The sequence below is a fragment of the Castor canadensis genome, chromosome 12, assembly GCF_047511655.1.
Source record: "Castor canadensis chromosome 12, mCasCan1.hap1v2, whole genome shotgun sequence".
Classification (NCBI taxonomy): Eukaryota; Metazoa; Chordata; class Mammalia; order Rodentia; family Castoridae; genus Castor; species Castor canadensis.
The window spans coordinates 113,042,830-113,066,292 of NC_133397.1; the positions used below are offsets into that span (position 1 = coordinate 113,042,830).

The window sequence follows — 23,463 nt, forward strand, 5'->3', positions numbered from 1 at the left end:
CTTTAGACCTCACATCATGTCACTATGTGCACAGGTGTCACCAGGAGCTGTAGGATTTAATGTTGGCCTGGCTGGGTTTTGGTCTTGCTTCATCCACTCCATACACTTTCTCTAGGCCCCCTTTTCTCCCTTTTAGAATGGAAGTTTTTACTTGGTGCCATTGTATTATAATCATATAATCATATATCTTTTTGAGTTTTATACCACTGAGAGTACATCTTAAAGGAGACTTTGGAGATATAGTTAAGATATAGACTTTTGAGCAATAACGAACTCTTAAGATTTGGGGGACTTTTGGAGAAAACACATTTACATTATGAGATAGGCATGAGTCTTTGGGAGTCAGGGATGAAATGTTATGGTTTGGATATGAAGTGCCCTCAACAGGTTTATGTCTTAATGGCTTGTTTGCAGGCTGATAAGATTCTAGGAAGTAATTGGATCATGAGGGCTCTGACCTAATCAATGGATTAATCCATTGATTGATTCATAAACAGTATTAGGGTGTAATGGAAACATTAGTAGGTGGAGCTTAGCCTGAGAAAGTAGGTAACTGCCTTGAAGAGTATCTTGTCCTGGCCCCTTCCTGTATCACTCTCTCTGCTTCCCAGGTGTCAGTAATTAAGCATCACTGGCTCATCATGCCCTTTCCACCATGATATTCTGCCTTGCCCCCAGCCCAAAGCAAAATCTTTCTCCCTTTTAACTGGTTTCTCTTAGTTATTTGTCATGGCAGTGAAAATTCTAATATACCCCAAAGACTTAGAAAAATAAGAACAAACCAAATAGTAATTTGTAGAAAGAAATAATAAAGATCAGGTCATAAATACATATAATCCAAAACTAAAAAAATCCAAAAGATCAATGAAAGAAAGAGTCAGTTTTTCAAAAGGATAAACAAAATTGGGTTAATCCTTAATCAAGAGAAAAAGAGAGAAGACCAAAATTAATAAAATCAAACATTAAAAGTGACACATTATGACTATACCACAGAAATACAAATGAGTATGAAACTACATGAAAAATTATGTGCTAAAAACTGGAAAACACACTAGAACTGGATAAATTTCTGAACACATATCACCTTCCAAAATTGAATCAAAAAGAAATATAAGATCTGAATAGATTAATAATAAGTAATGAGACTGAAGCAGTAATCTAAAATCTTCCACCTAAAAAATGTTCAGGACCTGATGGCTTTCCAGCTGAATTCTACAAAACTTTTAAAGAACTAATCACAGTTCTTAGTAAAATATTCAAAAAATTGAAATGGAAGAAACTCTGCCATTTTTTTCATGAGACCAGCATTACCTTAATACCAAAAACAAGGCACAACAACAAAATTACAGACCTATATACCTGATGAAAACAGATGCAAAAATTCTTAATCAAATTCTACCAAACTGAATTCAACACATACCGAAAAGGACATAGACCATGATCCAGTGAGATTCATTTCCCATGCAAGGATGGTTCAACACGCATGAATTGATGAATGTGGTACAATGCATCAACGAAAGGAAACACAAAACCATCCAACAATTTTGATAATATATATAAGTATTTTATAAGATGCAATATCCCTTCAGGATAAAAATTCTCAACAAATTAGGTACAGAAGTGTTACAGTTTGCATATAAAATGTCCCCCACAGTCTCATTTGTTGAATACTTACTCTCGTTAGAATGAAAGGGGTGCAGAATAAATAGGCAGGAAGACAGCTCAAAACCAGCACAGGAATTATCCAAGAAGAAACCCTGCTGAGGGGGTTCCCAGAACGAAAGCTGAAGTGCACAGCTGCTTACAGACTGGGGGTAGATATAAGAGGTTGGTAAAGAAGGTCACTGAGTAGAAAAATCCTCTATCAGCCCTCCAGTCCTCCCAAGACAATGGCTTAATGGCAGTGTTGGAGACCAGGCATGAACCCTGGACTGGGAAATAATGGGGCTTACACAGTTTCTCCATGGTAGGAGTCTCTCCTACTCTCATTCTACCCAGCACCTGATGTCTTGACCTTTTTTCTCACATCTCCTTGAAGAAAACAACCTGCTGTATCTGCATACCAGCCCACTGATGCAAAACTAGATAAAGTCCCAGAACTATTTAGAGACTCCCTGATGCCAGAGTAATCAATACCTTAGATAAGTTGTCCTGTGTGCCTTGATGATTTCAGAAAAGATGTGTTGTAATTAAGCTTCTACAGCCTTAGGAAAATTAGCCCACCAAAGCTCATTCCTTTTACCTTGTATCAAAGAATTATTGAAGATTGATTTTTACCTGAGTCTTTTCCTTGTACTGACCTATAAAATAAACATCTTTGCTCAGGAAGGCACTCATGTTTCTCACCAGGAATGTGTAGCCCTCCCAATCCCACTTTTCTGTTTTATGTTTGTATGCCTGTGCGTGTCTTTTTTCTCATTCCCTGCTGCTCTTAGGTTCATGCAGCATACCCACGCAGGTCGCTGGCAGGGCAGGTCCTTTCTTCTAGGCCAGGAGGGGAGTTTCTAGTAAATGGCTAAAGGTGGATGTTTATTTTTCTTTAGGGTCAGGTGGAGAGTTTTCAGTAAGTCACCATCAAGGTGGAGGAGGTCCAGTTCTAACATGGCTTCCTTTTGTTCACCCTAAAAGTCTCTAACTGGTGCTATCATTCCAAGAACTTCTAGAAACTTCAGGAAGTGGGGCTAGGAGGAAATATGTCACTGGGAGGATGACTATGAAGGTTATACTTAGCCCCTGACCCCTATCTTGTTCTCTGTTTCTTGTTCACAATGAGGTGAGCTGTCTCTTTCTCTACATGATCCCTCCACCATGATGTTCTGCCCCAGTGCATGGGGCCAAGTAACCATGGCTGAACCTTCTGAAACTGTGATACAAAGTAAGCATTTTCTTCTTTAAATTGTTCTCTCAGGTATTTTGGTCACAGACACACAGATGTTGGGTATCCCATCCCCCCCATGGAGAGCACTGTAATTTCTGCATCCTGAGAAGGCATTGTAAACCTGCATTCCTGCACCCTGAAGAGGAGATACAGGGTCTGATAGATCTGCCACAGGGCTGATGAGCAAGATGTTCTCAAGATTGTTCCCCACACCCCATGAAAGGGCAAATAAATCAGTTCATCTAAGAAAGTCCATGAATCCACTGCCAATGAAAAGAGCCCATCTAACCCAGAGTTAAAATTCTATAAAAGCCCCAGCCTTGACCTGAGCAGGGAGCCACCAGTTTCCAGGTTCTGCTGCACTGCTCTAACTGTAGCCTTTCCTTTCTCTTTAATAAATCCTACTTTGTATACTGGCTTTGGCTCACAATCAATCAGCTGTCTCACTAGCCAGTTCCCTGGCTTGTGAAGGCAAGGACCCTCAACACTGGCCTGCAACACTTCAAACTGGCACGTAACATTTTGGTGACCACACGAAATGACATCTCCTCTGGACCAAGGTTGGTATGACTTGAGTGCCAAACCAGCTGGGGCATGCCTAAGGTGCAACAGTGAGTCTCCAGTGCTCTGCTGGATGCTCCTGCTGGAGGAAATCCTGTGCTGAGGACTAGCCAAAAGCAGACTTCTTTGTGCTGCTTGCCCTATCTGTCTCTGTTCCTATCTTCCTGAGGGACTTTCCCGTCATAGTATTAAACAAACAGCTCCTAGCTAACTGTGGTTTCACAGTGATTCTGGCTCTGGGGGGTGCTTTTGCTCCCTCCCTGCAGGCTGAGATCAAGCCTGGGGTTTATTTGGATACACTATGCTACGTTGGAGGAGACCTGATTGATTTTGGTACCTGATGATTTTTCTTTTCCCACCTGTCAAATACCCCTTGTGCTGGAGGCAATGGCCCAAGAGTGGAGATTTTGTGTGACTGACAGTACTCCAGTACCACTTTGTGGAAGCGACCTGGAAGCACACTTAGTCGGCAATCCCTCAGGCGTATGTCCTGCCTCCGGGCTCTGCCTTCCCCTCCCTTACCTAAGATTACCTAAGATGTCAGGTCACCCCTTCTGTCCCCACTAGAAGCATAGTTTTACTCACACAGTCCCTCCCAGTCCTGCCACCTTGTCCTTCACCTCTGTCTGCTTTCCCTTCCCTGTGCATACTGGACCCTGGCCTCCTATGAAAAACTCATACCATTGTACCTTATGATTTTCTTAAGTTACCCCCACACCTAGTTTATCATATCCCTCAGTCCACAGCAACTTTAAATTAGCTGCTGGGTGGTGTTGGAGGCAAGGGCACCCACAGAAAACTGCAGCTGAGCCACACATATTCCCTAACTCTGCCCCCACAAGGGAAGGAGGGAAAACAAACAGGCACACGCCTGCACGGGGACTCCGGCCCCTGGGTGTAGCGGTAATGCCTGCCATAGCTAAGGCAATTCATAGAGAGGGCACAGCATCCATCCAAAGCTACCAGCCATACATGGCAGCAACTGCAACCCACTGCCACTCCCCCAAAAAGGATGAGAGGAAAAATAAATGCCTACAGGCATGTGTACCTGGGGGCAAGAGCGATGGGTCACGGGGGCAGGCATGGGCAGACAGGATCACTTGTCCTAAGCATGTGGGGGGGTGTTTTGCGCAGGCCCCATTCCCAGTCCCACCTCACACCTTGAGCCTGACCAACACAGTTCTTGGAGCTAGTTCTTATCTCAAGGTTATGGTCCCAAAAAGCACTAATGTAACCTTCCAGGAACACATAAAAATGGGCATTGCTATGGTCTCTAAACTTCTCATTTAAATTTCCTATACTTTTGTCCTCAGCATAAAATTTTTTTTTCCTCTAAATATTAAAACTAGTCATCCCTTGTGGCACTGTGATTGCCCTGGGACCCCCTCTGAGTACACTTCTCTAACCTTACAGGCACCTCTCCTGATGATGCATCCTTTTGTTAAAGAGGTAGCCTTTGTTAAAGAGGCTGCCTGCTTTTGGCTAAAAGGCAGGATCCTAGAGTTTTTCTCTCACTGGATCAGTAAGGTGGTCTATTCTGACCAGTTACTTTCTTTGGTCCTGGTCATGGGTGGTGGAGGGAAGTCACAAGATAGGGATGCCTACTCTCATTAGTTAGGTCTGATCTCCAGTTAGGACACTGACAAAAGGGGTCTGACAAGTTCATGTAGATGGGACTTGCCCCTACCAGTCTTCTGGCTTTGGTACCCAAGTGATCTCTCCTGGCCTGTCTCCTGAAATGTTGGAAGGACCTTGACTCTATTAATCTCAAGAAAAAAATCCTCATCTTTCTTTGTACTGAAGCCTGCCCTCAATATCCCTTGGGTGACCAAGAGAAGTGACATTTAGAGGGCTTCTTAAATTATAATACCATACTCCAATTAGACCTTTTCTAATTGGAAAAGTGGACTGAAGTCCCCTATATAGAGCTAGAATGGCTCCATTATTGCTATCTAGATACCCAAACACTGGTTATTCTTTGTAAGCCACAGGATAAACATGGGGAAGGAGGACCAGAAAAGCCCCTTACCAATGATAAGGACCCTGACACTACTGCTCCACCCTCTTCCCTACCTTCTAAGCCACCCCAATATTCAGAACCTCCTAATGGATGTTTTCCCCTTCATCAGGCAGTGGTAGGAAGAGGGAAATTCTATGTCCCCTTCCAGCTATCAGATCTAAGGGAGATTAAAAAAGATCTGGGTAGCTATACTGATGCCCTAGACCAATACATCCAATCCTTTATCTTTGTGATCCAAACCTTTGAATTGGTGTGGAAGGATATAATGCTTCTACTGGACCAGACTCTTTCCTCATTAGAAAAGCAACGGGTCCTGGCCCAGGCCACTCAGGTTGGAGACAATTTCCATCTACAATGAGACCCAATACCCATGGCACCTGGAAATGAGAGAATGAATATGCCCATGTCCATGGGGCCACAGGCAGTCCCCTTGGCAGATCCACATTGGGATCAAAATGGTGAGGAGGATGAATGGCATCGACATCACTTCATCCATCTTACAGTGGAAGAGCTAAAAAGGGCCAAAGTTAAACCTTTAAACTATTCTCAGGTGACTGTAGTACAATAAGGCCTTGATAACCGCCCCCCCCCTTACCTTTCTACAGCATCTTAAGGATGCTATCAGAAACCATACCACAGTGGATCCAGAGTCACAGATAGTAGAGGTTCTCCTCAAAGATAAATTTCGAACTCAATCAGCCTCAGATATCTGTTGAAACTCCAAAAGTCTGTGGCCAAAGGAGAAAAACATTGGAACAACTAATGCAATTAGCCATGTCTGTATACTGTAATCAGAACATTACTAAAAAGAGTGAAAAAAATAAAAGACACCATGACCTGATTGCAGCTCTCAGGGAGTGCCCCACCCAACTGGGGCCTATACCCCAAACTTACTACCTTTGTGGACCGGAGGAGCACTTCTTCAAAGAATGCCCAAAAGGGGGACAGCCCTGGAGACAGCCCTGGCCCCCACCAGGACCCTGTCCTCTCTGCATCTTCCATCTTCCAGATGGAAGGCAGGGTACCACCTCCTATGGATTGATGGTTCCCGGGGCCTCCTGTCCAGGCTCCACTTCTTAACATCAATGTTGAGGAGTCTTAGTAACCATAATGGTAGAGATGGGTGCCCAAGTCCCTGTCTTACCATTCTCTTCCAGTCCCCAGTCCAATAACAAGGTTATCATTTGGGACATACCTGGCCAGCTCCTAGAGTGCTATTTTACTCAGCTCTGGCCTGCTCTTGGGGAGACCTCCATTTCTGTCACTCTTTTCTCATAGTCCCTGAGACTCCAGTGTCCCTGCTAGGACAGGATTTACTATCTCAACTAAAGACTTAAATTCTACTCCCCCCAAGTGACTGCCTCTGCTGCCCTCTTCTTCAGGAACAAGTAGATCCCACAGTGTGGACTAAGGGAATGACTGTAGGGCAAGCCAAAATGGCCCTCCCAATTCAAATACAACTCAAAATCCCTCACAGTTTCCACATCAAAAACAGTATCCCTTCAAGCCTGAGAGACAAAGAGGCCTCTTACCTATCATAAATGCCTAAAAGGCACAAGGGCTGCCAATCAGTTGCTCCAGTCCCTATAATACTCCTATTCTTGCTATTTGCAAGAGACCAAACAAATGGAGGTTGGTTCAAGACCTCCAGCTCATTAATGAAGCAGTCACTCCCCTCCACCGAATTGTTCCCAATCCCTATATTCCATTGGCTCAAATACCCTCAAAAGCTCAATGTTACTCTGTACTAGATTTAAAGGACACTTTCTTTTGCCTTCCTCTGCATCCTGACAGTCAGCCTCTGTTTGCCTTTGAAGACCCCACTAACCTTTCACAACAACTAACTTGGGCAGTTTTGCCACAAGGGTTTAGAGAAAGCCCTCATCTTTTTTTAACAGATCCTAACCAGAGATTAATTAGATTGGCATTTCCCGGAGGCCACCCTTCTTCAATATGTTGATGACTTACTTCTGTGCAGAGCCACAGAGCCCCTCATCTCCAGGGAGACTGAATCCCTTTTAAACTTTCTGGCCTCCTGGGAAAAAGTCTCAAGGAAAAGGCTCAATTATGCCTCCCTCAGGTCACCTACTTAGGCATGATCTTAAAGGGACAGACCTACCCCCTGAATCATGAATGGATCAACCCAATCCTCTATTTTTCACTCCCTCAGACCACAAAGCAGCTTGGAGCTTTCTTGGGAGTTATATGATTTTGCAGAATCTGGATCCCTAGATATGCAGCCCTTCCCAAACCCCTTTTTATGCTTCTTCTAATACTCCTATTTGGGCCTTGTATAATAAATGCTGTCTCCAGATTCATATCTCAACAGGTCCAATTGATCAAACTCCAGCTCTTAGTCAAGGAATTCTCACCTCAACCTATCTATGAGCCTTCAATCCTGTTCTATCAGGGGCCACTGGAGACTACACAGGTCAACCCCTGAGACAACTACCACCACCCCTACCTACCATTGCCCCATTGCCAGCACAAAACACCTAGATGAGTCATCGCTCCTCTCCCCAGTAGCAGTTAGGTACTTGTTGGTTCTAGAGACCTGAGGAAGATGAGTGAGTATCCCATCCCCTCCATGGAGAGAACTATGATTCCTGCATCCTGAGAAGGAGTTGTAAACATGCATTCCTGCATCCTGAGGAATTGTAAACCTGCATTCCTGCACCCTGAAGAGGAGATACAGGGTCTGATAGATCTGACACAGGGCTGATGAGTAAAATGCTCTCAAGATTGTTTCACCCCGCCCCAATAGGGGCAAACAAACCAGTTCACCTAAGAAAGCCCAAGAATTCACGGCCAATGAAAAGATTCCACCTAATCCAGAGTTAAAACTTCCATAAAAACTCCAGCCTTCACCTGAGCAGAGAGCCACTGGATTCTAGGCAACACTGCACTGCTCTAGCTGTAGCCTTTCCTTTCTCTTTAATAAATCTTACTTTGTGTACTGGCTTTGGCTCACAAATCAATCAGCTGTCTCACTAGCCAGTTCCCTGGCTTGTGAAGGCAAGGACCCTAAACACCAGCTGGCAACACTTCAAATTGGCACGTAACACAAAGTAACTAACACAGAAAATTGGTAAGGGAATTGGGTTTGTTGCTGTAAAGTACCTGACCATTTGGTTCAGAAGCATTTGGTGCTGGTTTGTGGAAGGAATTTTGAAATGTCTGGAGATGTTGGTGAGAGAAACTCTAGAATGCTATAAGCAGAGCTCAATAATTGATTCTAGTGGTAGCTCAGAAGACCAGAATGCCAATAGGGATGCAGACAGAAAAGATCATGCTTATGAGGTTTCAAATGGGAACAAAGACTATATTGGGAATTGGATTAGAGACCATTCACATTATATTCTGGCAAAGAACTTTGGTTAAGACAAAACTACATTTTGCCCATGTCATGAAATTTTGAGGGAGGCTAAGTTTAAAGATGACTGGCAAATTAACCTGGTGGAGGAAATTTTAAGGTAGACCAGCATTTAGCTGTGCTTTCATCCAGGTTTATGGTGAGAATCAAGAGCAGAAAAGCAGAGCAGAAAGACTTGAAAAACCTTGTAGTTTGTTCAGAAAAGCTAAGGAAAACATGGTTTCTGAAGAAATTAGTGCCATTAAAAAAAGCCAACTACTTTGAATAAGAACACTAGGAAAGATGCTCTAAAGGCATCTCAGGAATGGGCACCCATTAGGTGCTCTAGGGTGTGAAAGAGTAAACTCTTTTGGAATATTCTTCCTAGACAAGAGAGAGCACTCCAGGGTTCCTTTCACTTCCCTTGGTTGTCCAGATAGAGGCCATGGTAGGTGAGGTCCAGTTGGGTCCAGTTACTGCTATAACTGTTACTGACCTGCTGATGGTAGATCTTGACATTGTCTACATGATGCTGGTTTTGCAGGCATGCAGACTAAGAGTTGTGGAAGATACTACCCAGATTTCAAAGAAAGCAATGTGTGGCACCATCAGAGTACTTGCAAGCAGACCTTTAGGGAGTGATGAGCAAAGCTGTGAGGGTGAATCCCAAGTTATAGTGGAAATTCCAGGATGTTGGAGATGCCAGGAATTTGGAACATCTGTGGAGGAAAACCACAGGCAATGAGTGGAGCTAGCAGCCCCAAAGAGAGGCTATGTGTTCTGCAAATAGCAAGGTCATCATGTCAGGCTGCCTAAGCCTGTTAGAGATCATATCATCAAATCACATGCCCCAGATGCTGGACATGAAGCTATAGAATTTCATGTTTTCCCTGCTGAGCTTTTATCTTTAACTCATTTAATTCTTCCTTGCTATTCTCCTATTCCTCTTTTTTGGAAGGAATAGGAGTAAACTCTGTGCCATTGAATCTTGGAAGTATGCAACTCTGCTTTTGATGTTAGCCCACAACTAATAGTTTTCTTTGAATATCAGAGGAAATTTTGAATTTGGACTTTTGAATAATGTTGGAACTGCTAAGACTTTCTCTTGAGATGGACTAAATGCATTTTGCATTATGTGATGACCATGAGACTTTAAGGGCCAAGACTAGAATATTACGGTTTGAATATGAAATGTCCTCTATAGGAACATATGTTGAATTCTTGGTCCCCAGCTTGTGGTGCTATTTTGGGAGGTTCTGAAAACTAACAGGTGTGGCCTAGATGAAGGAAGTAGGTGACCTAGGGCATCCCTTTGGTGGTTATACCTGTCCCCTGATCTCTGTCTCACTTTCTGATTCCAGTCCATTATGAGGTAAACAGCCTTATCCACATGCTTTCACCACCATGATGCTCTACTCAAGCACATGAGACAAGGACTGAACCCTCTGAAACCATGAGCCAAAATAAGTATTTTCTCCTTTAAGTTGTTTGCTCGGGTATTTTGGTCATAGCTATACAAAGCAAATACAGGAAAGAACATATCTTAAAGTAATAAAGACTATATATGAGAAACCCATAGTCAATGTCATACTGAATGGGGGAAAACTGAAAGTGTTTTCTCTAAGATCAGGAAGAAGACAAGGATGTCCACTATTAACTGGTCTTATTTAATATACTACTGGTAGTCTTAACAAGAGCAATTAGACAAGAGAAAGAAATAAAAGGAATATAAATTGGAAAAGAAGTTAAATTATTCATGTTTGTGGATGACATGATTTTATACATTGAAAAGTCCAAATATGCTACAAAAATTGTTAGAAGTCATAAATAAATTCAGTGAAGTTGCAGGAAACAAAATCAACATACAAAAACAATAGAATTTTTATATACCAATAATGAGCTTACTGAAAAATAAATTAAGAAAGAAGCCATACTCACAATAGATACAAAAAATAAAGAATCTAGGAACAAACTTAACCAAGGAAGTGAAAGCTCTCTGTAATGAAAACTATAGAACACTGATGGCATAAATTATAGAAAATATCCCCCCCAAAAGGAAAGATATAATACCATGTTCTTGGAGCAGAAAATCAACATTGCTAAAGTGAGAATAATACCTGAAGATCCAATGAAATTCCCTCCAAGATATCAATAAATTTCTTCACAGAAATTGAAAAAACTCTAAAATTTATATGGAATCACAAAACATCAAGAATAGCCAAAGTGATCTTGGGTGGGGATAAGAAAAAACCCAAGGTGGGAGGCTTTACAATATCTGAGTTCAAAACATTCTACAAAACTAAATTTACTAAAACAGCATAGTACTGTCATAAAATCAGACATAGACCAAAGGAACAGAATGGAGAACCTAGAAATTAATCCATACTCACATAGAAAACTGATAATTTGACAAAGTCAACAAGAACATACATTTCTTCTATGTGAGGGCATTGCAACAAGGATCCATCTTGGAATTAGACATCTGCCCTCACCAGATAAAAAATCGATTAGTGTTTGATTTTGAACTTCTTAGCTTCTAGAATTATAAGGAATAAACTTATGTTCTTCATAAATTATCCAATCTAAAATATGATGAATACAACATCTTTAGTAAGAAGTCTACACAGATATTTTCCTATTTTTACAATAAATTTACATGTATGACTGATCTGGGGGTTCAACCCACATACACATTCCCCTATATTTTTGCCACCAATTTCCCAATTATATTTCTTCCAAATTCCTAACCATGCAACTAAGCCATTGGCTACAGACTATGAATCATTAGGTAATTGTATATCTGTCTATTTCTACTTCCAAAGCAAAGTGCACATACTGGTGGGCTGTTGAAAGCTCTGCCCACAGGGAGATTTTTCCTCATTGCTGGCCTTTCAGGATCCTGCATAAAAGGACTGCAGTGCTGTATCTGTCCGCTCTCAGGTGGTGCCTACACACTATGCAGAACCATGTGTAAATGACATTTGAGTTTTCTCTTCCTCCGTCAAGTAATCATAGAAACTACCCATGATGTGACTGGCACAGGATGGGGGAAAGAAGTCGGGGTTTTGGAAATGGGAACTATGGGCACTTAGGATGGTTCTTCTTTGTAAAATAATTTACTTATTCTTTTACGAGCAAGAGAATGATTTGTTCAACTTCTAAGGATGAAAGTTAGACAGTTTTGCTGTCAGGTACTACTTATTTCTTAATCTGGAGTCTGAGAACATGTGTGTTTGCTTTATTTTATTTATTTATTTTAAATTTTATTTTATTTTTATTAACATATTATCGTTGCACTAGGCAAACGATGTTTTTGCCTAGTGCATTTATAAAAATGCTTATAGTATACCTTAAATTCACACCGTTCATCATTCTCCTTTATCCCCTCTCTACCCTTCTTAGAATAGTTTCAACAGCTCCCATTTTTCCATTTTCATAAATGAGTACAAAATATTTCCACCATATTGAAATTTACTTGTGCCTTCAGCACCTGCTTGGGCCTGATCATATATGTACCATTTCCATTTAGTGATAGGGTATTGCTGTTGCTCAGAATTTTATTGCTTTGTGGATCAGATACTTCCAAATCCTGTTGTGTAGCTCAGCTCACATGGTCAATTAAGATCAAGTAACAGGTCAAGAGCCATTTCTCAAAATGACAGTAGTTATCACCCAATAATGTCAGAGCCCTACTCCAAAATTCTGTGTTAAAATTTACCTATAAGAACCATCCAAAGTCTCTAAACAGCATGCATATTTGTCACTGACATTTCAAGCACCATTGTGTCTTCTGGATAAATATTGTCCAACTGGAAGGCCATCTTGAACATCAGGCAGTGGCATGACTATCCCCCCCATTTCATGCATTGAAATCCTAACACCCATAGCTAGAATATTATGAAGTGGAGTTTTAGGGAAGTGATTAGGTAATGAGAGTAGAACCTTAATGATTAGGACTAGTGATGTTGTAACAGAGACGCCAGAGCGCTAGTTAGATCATCCCCTCTGCTAGGTGAGGCCACAGTGAAAATATACAGTCTATGAACAAGGAAGTGGGCTGTCACCAGAGACCAAGTATAACTTGTTCTTGGATTTTCCAGCCTCTAGAACTGTGAGAAATAAATTTCTATTGCTTGTAAGCTACCCAGTAAATGGTAATTTTTATATCAACCAGAATGTTCTAAAAAACAGACCTTTCATTATTTTGGGCACCACTTAATACTGGAAGGATTTTGGGTTTCTCAGTAAACAACAGGCCACAGCAATGCACCAAATGAGAACATGTCATAGACCAACAGGAGTTGTGCCTCTTCCTTGGTTATATTGGGGGCCAGAAGAAAGGACTTATCATTTACCTTAGAAGGAATATTTTGACATATCCAGACCAATAGCCATCTAGAAATTTCATGGCGGTAATAAGGTCCCTAAATTTTACTTGGATGAGTTTTCCACCATATGACATAAAGAATATCTTTTTTTGCGGACATTAGATCAAGAGTAAACACAACAAGGGGACTGGACTTTGATTACATGATAAAGCGAGAGCACACAGGGAGGTATGAGGATAGGTAAGACACACAAAAAACTAGATAGCATTTGTTGCCCTCAGTGCAGACAAACTAATGCAGAAATTTTAAAGCGACAGAGGCCAATAGGAGGAGGGGAGCAGGAACTAGAGAAAAGGTTAGTTTGAGAAGAATTAATTTAGAATGTAACATATATGTATAGTAAACTCCCTGTATAGCTATCCTTATCTCAACTAGAAAAACCCTTGGTCCTTCCTATTATTGCTTATACTCTCTCTTCAACAAAATTAGAGATAAGGGCAAAATAGTTTCTGCCTGGTAGAGAGGGGGATGGGGGGGAGAGGGAGGGATGGGAGGAGAGTGAGGGGTGGGGGGAAGGGGGGAGAAATGACTCAAACACTGTATGCACATATGAATAAAAGAAATTAAAAATATATGTATCTTTTTTCAGTACTGGGGATTGAACCCAGGACCTCATGCACTCTACCATTGTACCACACTCCCAAACCAATACACCTTTTTCCAGCTGCTTTTTTTTGCAGAGCTTTGTATTAAAATGTCTTCCAAATAAACCTAGTGTGGTCATTACTTCTTACTCACTAGATCCAACCAGAAAATGTCATTAACGTAATGGGCCATTACGTATCTTGTGGAAGGAAAAAGGGATCAAAATCCCTCCAAACTAAATTGTGACAATTGATATTCTTCTGTGGTAAAAGAGTGAAAGTGTATTGCTTGCCTTATCATCTGAAAGCAAACTGCTTCTGATGAGCATTAAGGACAAGAATGGAAAAAAAGGCATTTGCCATTATCAATAGCTTCTTACCAGGCACAAGGGAATGTGTGTACTTGTCTGCTTTGCTTTACTATCACGAAATACCTGGAGCAGCCTAACTTTATTAAAACAGATCTATGTAGCCCATAGTTTTGGAGATTCAAGGGCAAGGTGCCAGCCTTGGCTCAATTCTAGTGTGGACCTTGTGGTAGATGTCATCACAATGGTGGCAGTATGTGTGGGAGGAATAGATCACATTGCCAAACAAAAGTCCAGAGAGCAACTGAGGGGCTATGTGTCTTCTGTGGAAAAACTGCAGCTTAGATAAGTCCTAGGACTTATCATTATGTTCCACCTGCTTTTTTTTTTACAGAAAGCTTTAATTTTATTTGTTCAAAGTAACCAGTGCTAGTCTATGCCCCACCTCTTAAAGGTTTTATCAGTTCTCACCTACACACACACACATACACACACACACACACACACACACACACACACACACACTATAAGATAGGCTCAGGCAATTTTGGAGGCCAAGACATTCCAAAATATGTTGTTTACAACTACAGAATCAAAAAGTCCCAGTGGTATAATTCATTCTGAGTCAAAAAGAATGATAACCAGGAGCATCAATGTTGGAGGGCAAGAGAAAACTGATGTCCTAGCTCAACTGAGGAGTGTAAATTCATGCTTCTTCTAATGTTTTTGTTCTGTTTGGACTCCAAGCGGATTAGATGATGCTATTCTGTTAAGTAAGAACAATCTTCTTTACTCAGTCTACTAATCCAAATGTTAATCTCTTCCAGAAATAACCTCACAGACATGACCAGGAATAATGTTTTTTCCAGCTATCTGGGTATCCTTTAGCCCAATCAAGCTGATACATAAAATTAGCTCTCACAGTTACTAAGAGAGTTGTAACATTTCCATCATGACCCTAAGTTTATCTCATTGACCTTTTAGTTGTGAGTCTATGCTTTATATAATTTAAATCTATGCTATTAATTTCATGTAAATGTAGAATTCTTAAACCTTCTGCTGTGGTTTAAATATGATTTGTTCCCCCAAAAGTTTATGTAGAAGAAACTTGATCCCCAGAATGGTGGTGAGAGACTGACCAGTGGTTGGTCATCCCCTGCCTCAACTGCACATTTGTCTCTCAGTTCAAAGTGTGGGGAAGGACTTCAGGATGATCCACACACCCGTTCAGAAAGTCTGGAAGTACACTGTGGATAGTCTAAGCAATACAAAATTATCTAGGAGTGATGTGATAAGCATCATGGATTTAAAATGTAACTTTTTGAACAATTTCTACTATATATGAAAAATGTGGTGGCCCATTTTCATTACTTAATTAAGTGCTAATTTGGCCTGAGAACTGAGGAAACAGGAACAACCTAAAGCAAAAGATAGTACATTTGTGGACAAGACCCTGCCATCTGGCAGGTACAACTATAAGAAACAAAACATCAATGCCAGAAGCCAACATGCTCTGATGTACCACATTTTGACATCTGATATATGCAGGGACTTGGAGAATAAGTTGAGGTCTGTGATTTCAGAACACATTAAGAGGTCTGGGCTTCTGAAGCAAATGCATCTTGCTTCAAAACCAGTGGCCTGCTTCACCATACCACCCAATAGCAGTGTTCCTGGCATAGTAGCCCCACTGTCTCACTTCTAGCTCACTTTGCCACAGAATAATGACAGCCTGGCCATAGTGCAGTCAGTGATTGTGGCCCTGGGCACTTTGGAGAACCTCACCAAATTCCCATATGCTACTGTCCAGTCCCTGTGGTCCTGGTCTCCAGCCCTCTGCCTATGTGCCAGAGAAGCCTTGTCTTGCAGCCTTCAGCTCTCCTGCTTGTCCTTCTCTCTCACAGGGTTCCACTTAACCAGCTGGTGAACCTTCCTGTGATTCTCCCGGAATCAGAAAGTTGGGACTGGGATAAGTCTGTTGGAGGAAGTGTTCACCCCATGAATCAAACTGTCTAATCTGGAATTTTACCCCTCACTCAGCCAGGGGGCCCATAAGCAGACCTCAGGGGTCCATAAGAAGACCTCAGGGGACTGGCATTCTGCTTGCTGGGTCCTCTTTCAACACTGGGATTCTGACAGCCTCCTCATCAGGGATGATTTCTGTGTGTCAGGCAGTCCCATCAGCAGTCCTTCTTGCAAGCCAGATAACCTTTGCTGGGATGATTCCTGGACAGACAGTTACTTCTGGGGTCCTGCTCCTTGACCAGTTAGTCCACTTAGGGATTCTCCCTGTTGGCCAGATGAGCCATAGTAGGTTCTCCCTCTGGCCAGACAGTGCCTTTGAGGGGGTTCTCCCTGTAGGCCAGGTGGTCCAGTCTGGGCTATTCTTTCACAACCAGATAGTATGTTCAGGTGTCATCCCTGTGAACCAAGGTGGAAGCTCTAGTGTTAGTGTTCTTTGGCTCAGTCAGCCTGTTGTTTGTTGTGTCAGGAGTCCAGTCCTTTCTGTGGGCCTACCAGTCAGGCCTGGTATGATGCAGCTCAGTCAGTCTGTTGGCACCAGCATCTTGCCTGTGAGCCAGTCAGTGGGAGCCAGAATTTCACAGACCACCACCTTCCTCACATCAGGCTCTATTCTCAGATAGCTCATCCCCACAGGGTAATAGTGACCTGGCTCCCCACTTACTTGCAGGTGCTGGCATCTGTCACTCTGCCTGTGCTCCTCAGACAGGTGCCTTGTGACTATTGCTCTGACCCAGGTACATGTACAGTTTCTACTCTAGGGCATAGGCATATAGATGGCCTTCTCCCTATTCAGCTGCCCTCCCCACAGGTGATGGTGACCACTGCCCCAACCAGGTTTGTTCAGACTTTTTCACCTATGGCAGATGTGAATCAGGTGTTCAAACAGACCAAGCAATGGAAAACCTGTGAGGTTTGCAATGAGCTCTTCCCTTCTGATGTCTACCATGTCTACATGTAAGACATAGTGAGTCCCAGTCTAGCAGGAAACTTGAGTCAGAAAAGCTGGCAGTGTGTGCACCATTTCTGGAGTGGATTAGGGAGAAGACCATGTGCTACCTTTTCTGTAAGTGCCTGATCTCAGAGGAGGAGCTGACACACCACTTGCTCATGCATGGCCTGAGGTGCCTGCTTTCTTGTGTATTTTTGATGATATCAGAAGGCTCTTGCAGCACAGCAGGACTAAGCACATTGGGAGTTAGAAACTGTCTGTGGATTATAATAAGAGAGGTTTCCAGTTGGTCCTGGATGCTAACAGCAACCTGTCAATTTCCCATCTTGATTTCATCACCTTACTCTCAAGGGAGCTCAGGCAGTAGGAGGTGTACCTGGTCATCCTGCCTGGGATACACTCCAAGTCACTGGTGCTGTATGTCTTAAAGTATGGTCTCAGCCCCAAGTTGCACCCAAGATTCCCAGCAAACAGAAGCTGACCTGCTTCTTCTGTTTCTGCACATTCATCATGGCTTAAACCCTATAAGCTGCACCTGAAGGAGAAGCACAATGTCATGCCTATGGTCCACATGATGCTCAAGTCTCTAGCCTTCAAGTGCATCCACTTATGTGGGGTCTACACTGGTAACATGACCCTGATATCCGTTGCGATCCAATTGCTATGTTGTAGCATGCTCGCAAGGAAAGTGGCTAAGACTTTAGCAGCTCTCAGTTCTCACTGAGAGCAGTGGACAACTGTTGTAAACAGTGAGGTGATTCCAATTTCACCTTTTCTATGAAGAGAAGGTGATTGGATGCCAATTTTTTGTCAGAAGACCAGAGGGATGGGAAGAAGCCAGTTCATTCTAAATGCCAATGGCAACTTCAGGTTCAGAGAAAGGACGAGTGCTGTGCCTTTGAAGATGCAAAGGAATGAAAGCAGGGACTGGTGGCCAATGATGACACACTCCAGGTCTTAGCATTAGCGCCTAAAAAGTATGAAGACTGTTAGGGTTAAAAAATTTCTTAGAGATTATTTCCATAAGGAACTATATCCTAATAGAAAACAAAATGGAACTCTTGTCTTCATCTATGGATATGGAAAATTGACGTAGCTTTGGTTTTTAGAAAAGGAAAATGTATTTACATGAAAGTAATAAAAACCCAAATGTCCCCTGTACTTCTAGGCTTTGACATGTCTGAATTTAAAAGTGTTGAACACAAATTGAACTCTGAGTATGAACCACAAAACCTGTAAAAAAGCAAGTCTAAAGTTGTGGGCAGTGTTTCTGGCTGACTTTGAGTGTCCTCCTGTGTTCTTGCAGGGTGTTAGTGTCTACAGTTCTGAGGGATTCTGGGGGCTCATAAAGACTTCTGTTGAGGAAGCAAATACTTCTCCAGATATTCTGCTGTTCAATTTGTAACCATTATTCTCATTTTTTTCTCTGCCATGTAAACAAAATCTTTTGGTATTTCATGCATACCTTGTTTTCCCAGTAGTGTCAGAATCAACTCTTTAAAAAACTGAAATCTACAAATACTTGATTTTTTCATTTTAGGAAATTTCTGCTTGTTTGAGAATACTCTATTATTAATTTAAAATTAAACTATCATTCTCCACCAGCTTTATAGTCAGCAGCTGACAGCACAGAACTGTTTAGAGAAAGGAGCCCTGTGATGTGTATTGCTCCCTAAGGACACATTTCTTTTTTTGAAATTTAAAAATTACTTAACAACTAGTACATGTGAACTGCTGTGTATGTGCTGAATAAATAGATATACACCTGACCCACTAAGACCATCCAAGTTGGCATGAAAGTACATACATGTGCATTGAGAACAACTTACAAAGCAATTTAACAACAGTTGCACCTTGTAGCACCAGCTAATTCAAAGCATTAAGGTCAAATCAATAGAGGTTTAAGAGGAACAATGAAGCTCCTGAAAAAGAAAGTCCTTAAGAAATGAGATGGATCTTGAAAGTTATGAGGGAACATAGATTGGCAAATGGGAAGAAAAAAGGTTTCCTAGATAGGGAGGATGAGCAATTAGAAGCAATACATTAGAATAATTTTACAAAGTAGATGTGGAGGGCCATAGCTCAGAGATAGCAAGAAATGAATAAGTCTTATAGAATGCCTTTGTATAAGTGGTGAAATGGAGGAGAAAAATTGAATAAAGAAGATACTATTTGTCTTTCAGAACCAGTTTTATTTTGAGATTTAAAACTAAGAAATGAGATAGATTTTAATAGTTAAAATAAAGAAAGACAAAAACCTAGAAGTAAATGAAATGTGTAGTTCTTGCTTTCCAAATAGTGGGGAAGACTTGCACTAAATTACTTCCATTTTCCCACCTTAGTGACTCAAAGGAAAGCAGTAGGCAATAATCAACTCTGATTAACAGTTCCAAGAATGGTTCCAGGGTGGTCATCCTTCTCATAAACAAAGCTTAATGTGGGATTTGGAGCTGATGGTTCATGCCTATAATCCTACCTATGTGGGAGGCTGAGATCGGGAAGTTTGCTGTTCCAGGTCAACTGGGGTACAAAAAGTTTACAAGACCACATCTCAGTGGAATAAAGCTAGATATGGTAGTGTACATCTGTCTTCCCAGCAATGGCCAGAAGCATAAAGTAGGAGGATCACAGTCCAGGCTGGCCAGTCAAAAAGTGAGACACTATCACCAAAATAACCAGAGCAAAAAAGGGCTGAAGACATGGGTCAAGCAATAGAGTGCCTGCTTCACACAAGTGTGAAGTCCTGAGTTCAAACCTCAGTATACCTCAGTATTGAAAAAAAGAAGAATTCCTTGCTCTCTGTCTCAGAGACACACACATTACTTAGGACATTGATCAAGGCAGACTTGAGGGCTTCTCTCCAGTGTGAGTTCACTGGTGGTGATTAAAAGTGGAATGTTGACTAAAGATTTCTCCACACTTAATAAAAAGGCTTCTCTCTGCTAAGTGCTTTCTGGTGGATGATAAGCTGTGAGCTGTCACTAAAGGCTTTACCACAATCCTTGTATTTACAGGGTTTCTCCCCAGTTGGGTTCTCTGATGTACCATAAATCAGGAGCTATAACCAAAAACTGTCCCACTTTCATTACAGTCATAAAGTTTCTCTTTAGTGTGAATTCTCTGGTGTGTAATGGGGTGAGAATTTTGATTGTAGGATTTTCCACACTCACTGTCTTTGTAGGGTTTTTCACCTATGTGAAGTTTGTGGTGCCAAATAAGGCATTTATACAGACTGAATGCTTTACCACATTCATGACATTCAAAAAGTTTCTTTGCAGGATGAATTCACTCATGGTCAATGAGTAGAGGGTTCTGATTGAAGGCTTTCCCACATGTGCTACATTTATGTTTTTTTCCCCCAGGGTGGAAGCACTGATGTTGAATAAGACAGTTACTCTGATTGAAGGCCTTGCCACATTCAATACTCTTATAAGGCTTCTCCTATTGTGTATTCACTGATAGTTTATAAGATTTCTGTCAGAACAGAAGACTTTCCCATAGTCATTATACTTAAAAAGTTTCTCACGAGTGTGAAGGGCCTGATGTCAGATAAAACTTTTACTCCAAATGGATGCCTCTTTACACGCATTGCATTCTTAAAATTTTATTACACATGGGTTCTCTGGTGGTCAATGAGTTGTAAACACTGATGAAAAGTTTTCCTGCATTCATTATGTTTATAAGATTTCTCTGATCATGGAGTTTCTGGTGTTGAATGAGATAGGAGCTGGGTTGATAGGTCTTCCCGCACTTTCTGTATTCATAGGGTTATTCTCCTGTGTAGATTCTGAGATGAATAATTAGATGAGAAATCTTCCTGAATGTCTTACCATGCTATCACACTCACATGGCTTCTCTCCAATGTAGATTCTTTGGTGGTCAATGTGCTGTGAATTCCTATCAAATACATTCATTACATTAATAGAATTTCTGTCCTGTTGGAATTCCCTAATGTTCAGCAAGACTGGAGGACAGATTTAGATGTTACCCTATTTCCTTACATATCTGTCTTCTGTGGGATTTTTCTTATCTCCATCTGCCATTTCTAAGAAATCACTTTCCAGTCTGCTCTTTCTTCTGAGGGATGCCTTAAAGTTGTTCTGAAGGATCTTCACAGACATCTCCAGTCTCTGGTCCCCTAAAAAACACTTCAGAGAGGCTCTCTGATGACCTATCAGAATGATAGGATCAGAATGACTCTGATCCTTCAGATTTGTCCTGCTTTGGAATGAACTCATAACTCATCACTTTGTTCTCACCCAACAAGGTCATGCTGTGATCACTTTCTGGCATTAGTGATTGTACTTTTAATAATTTTTAAATTCTGGTTTAGCCTGTAAGTTTCCTAGTTCTTTTTTTTTATATCCTCATTGGGAATATAGTTGTTTCCATTTTTTACTACATTAAAATATTTGGTTTGTTTTTGAGCTATTGTCTGATTTCTCTTTATTGAATGGTTGTGGGGATTGAGACCTGAAGAGAAGGCTGCTCACTAAGAAGACCCCCTCCTTCCATATGAAACTGGAAGAGGTATCCATCCCAAAAGATGTGCAAATCTCAATGTATAAACACAAAAATAGGAAAAAGTAAGTCAATATCACCTTTCCAAATATTTGTAACTCTCCATAACTGAATGAAAATATATTGAAATGGTTGAGATGTTGGACAAAAATGTCAGAAGTCTAGTTGATGATTCAAATAAATGGATAAATTAATTAAAGAAGTCAACCCAGAATGTAGGTGAAAAATTCAGTGAAGAGATAGAGATTCTGAAGAAAAAAATTTGGACTTCTTGGAAATGAAGCTCAATAAATCAAACAAAAGCCCCAGTAGAGTAGAAAGCATTATCAGTAGACTAGATCAAGACTAAGATCAAGGACTGAAGACAAGCATGAGGAATTATTATATTCAGACAGCAGTGAAGAAAAAGTGAGCAATCACAAATACAGCTTTCAGAAAGCTGGAGTAGTTACGATCCAGCTGACAAGATAGATTTCAAGCCAATCTTGAAATTATTATCATTATGTATGAATGTACCTAATTCTGGTTTCATAAGACACATGCTACTGAACATAAACAGACAAATAGATCTAGATGCAATAACAGTGAGAGATTTCCATATGATACTCTCATTGGTGGGTAGATCATCCAGATCAACAAATCATCAAAGAAACTTCAAAATTAAACTGTACCATATATCAGATAGATTTAACAGGCTCTAGAGAATATTACATCCAACTGCTCAGGGCACACATCCATCTCAGCAGCTCAATAAACTTTCTCCAAATAGATCACGTTTTAGGGCAAAAAGCAAGTCTTATTGCAAATATCACAAAACTGATATGATTTCTTGTATCTTATCAGATAACAATAGAATTAAACTAGAAATTAACAGTAATAAAAACTACAGAAAACAAAGTAACAAATTGAGACAGATAAATATGCTTTTGAACAGTCAGTTGCTCACAGTAGAAGTCGAGGTAAATTAAAAACCTCCTAGAATCAGGTGAAAATAAAGTATGTCTTACCAGAATATGTGAAATGTAATAAAGACAATTCAAAGAGGAATAGATATGAGTATCTATATTAAAAAATCAGAGCAATCTCAAAGAAATGATATAAGGATGCACATCAAGGCCTTAGAAAAGCAGAATAAGTGAAACTCCAAATTACTTAAGAGGAAAGAAATAATAAGGCTGAGCACTGAAAGTAAGGAAATTGGAATCAACAGAATAATAGAATGAATCAATGAGGCAATGAGTTTGTACTTTGAAAAGATAAATAACATTGATAACACTTTAGCCAAACTAACTGAAAGAAAGAGAAGACCCAAATCAATAAAATTAGAAATAAAAGAGGGGGTAATTGCAACACATACCACTAAAATCCAAAGGTCATAGGAAAATATTTAGAAAAATATTCTCCAATAAAATGTAAAATCTAGAAGAAATGATTAAATTTCTAAAAACATATGACCTACCAAAAAGATATACAAAAACCCAAACAGATATATAACTAGCAATGAGACTGAAGGATTCATAAAAACAAAGAAAAACCTAGGACTGGACAAATACACTCCTGTTCTACTAGACATTTAAAGATCTAACACCAATGTTCCTCAAACTATCCATAAAACAGAAAAGGGACAGGTTGCTTTTGAGTTCATTCCATGTTACCAGTATTACCAAAGTTTGATGAGGACACAATACAAAAAGAAAACTGTAGATCAATTTCTTTGAGGACTATAGGCAAAACAATCCTTAATAAAATCCTTGCAAACAGAACTGAGCCACACATTAGAAAGATCATATACCATGACCAAGTTGATTTCATATCAGGAAGGCAAGGATGGTTCAACATATGAGAATTAATAAATGTAATATAGCATGTAAATAAAA

At 40.7% G+C, this 23,463-nt stretch overlaps 1 pseudogene; it reads left to right on the forward strand.

Moving 5' to 3' along the window:
* Positions 1 to 4,345: 4,345 nt before the first annotated feature.
* On the forward strand, positions 4,346 to 17,789 carry LOC109696574 (activity-dependent neuroprotector homeobox protein 2-like; annotated as a pseudogene).
* Positions 17,790 to 23,463: the final 5,674 nt, after the last annotated feature.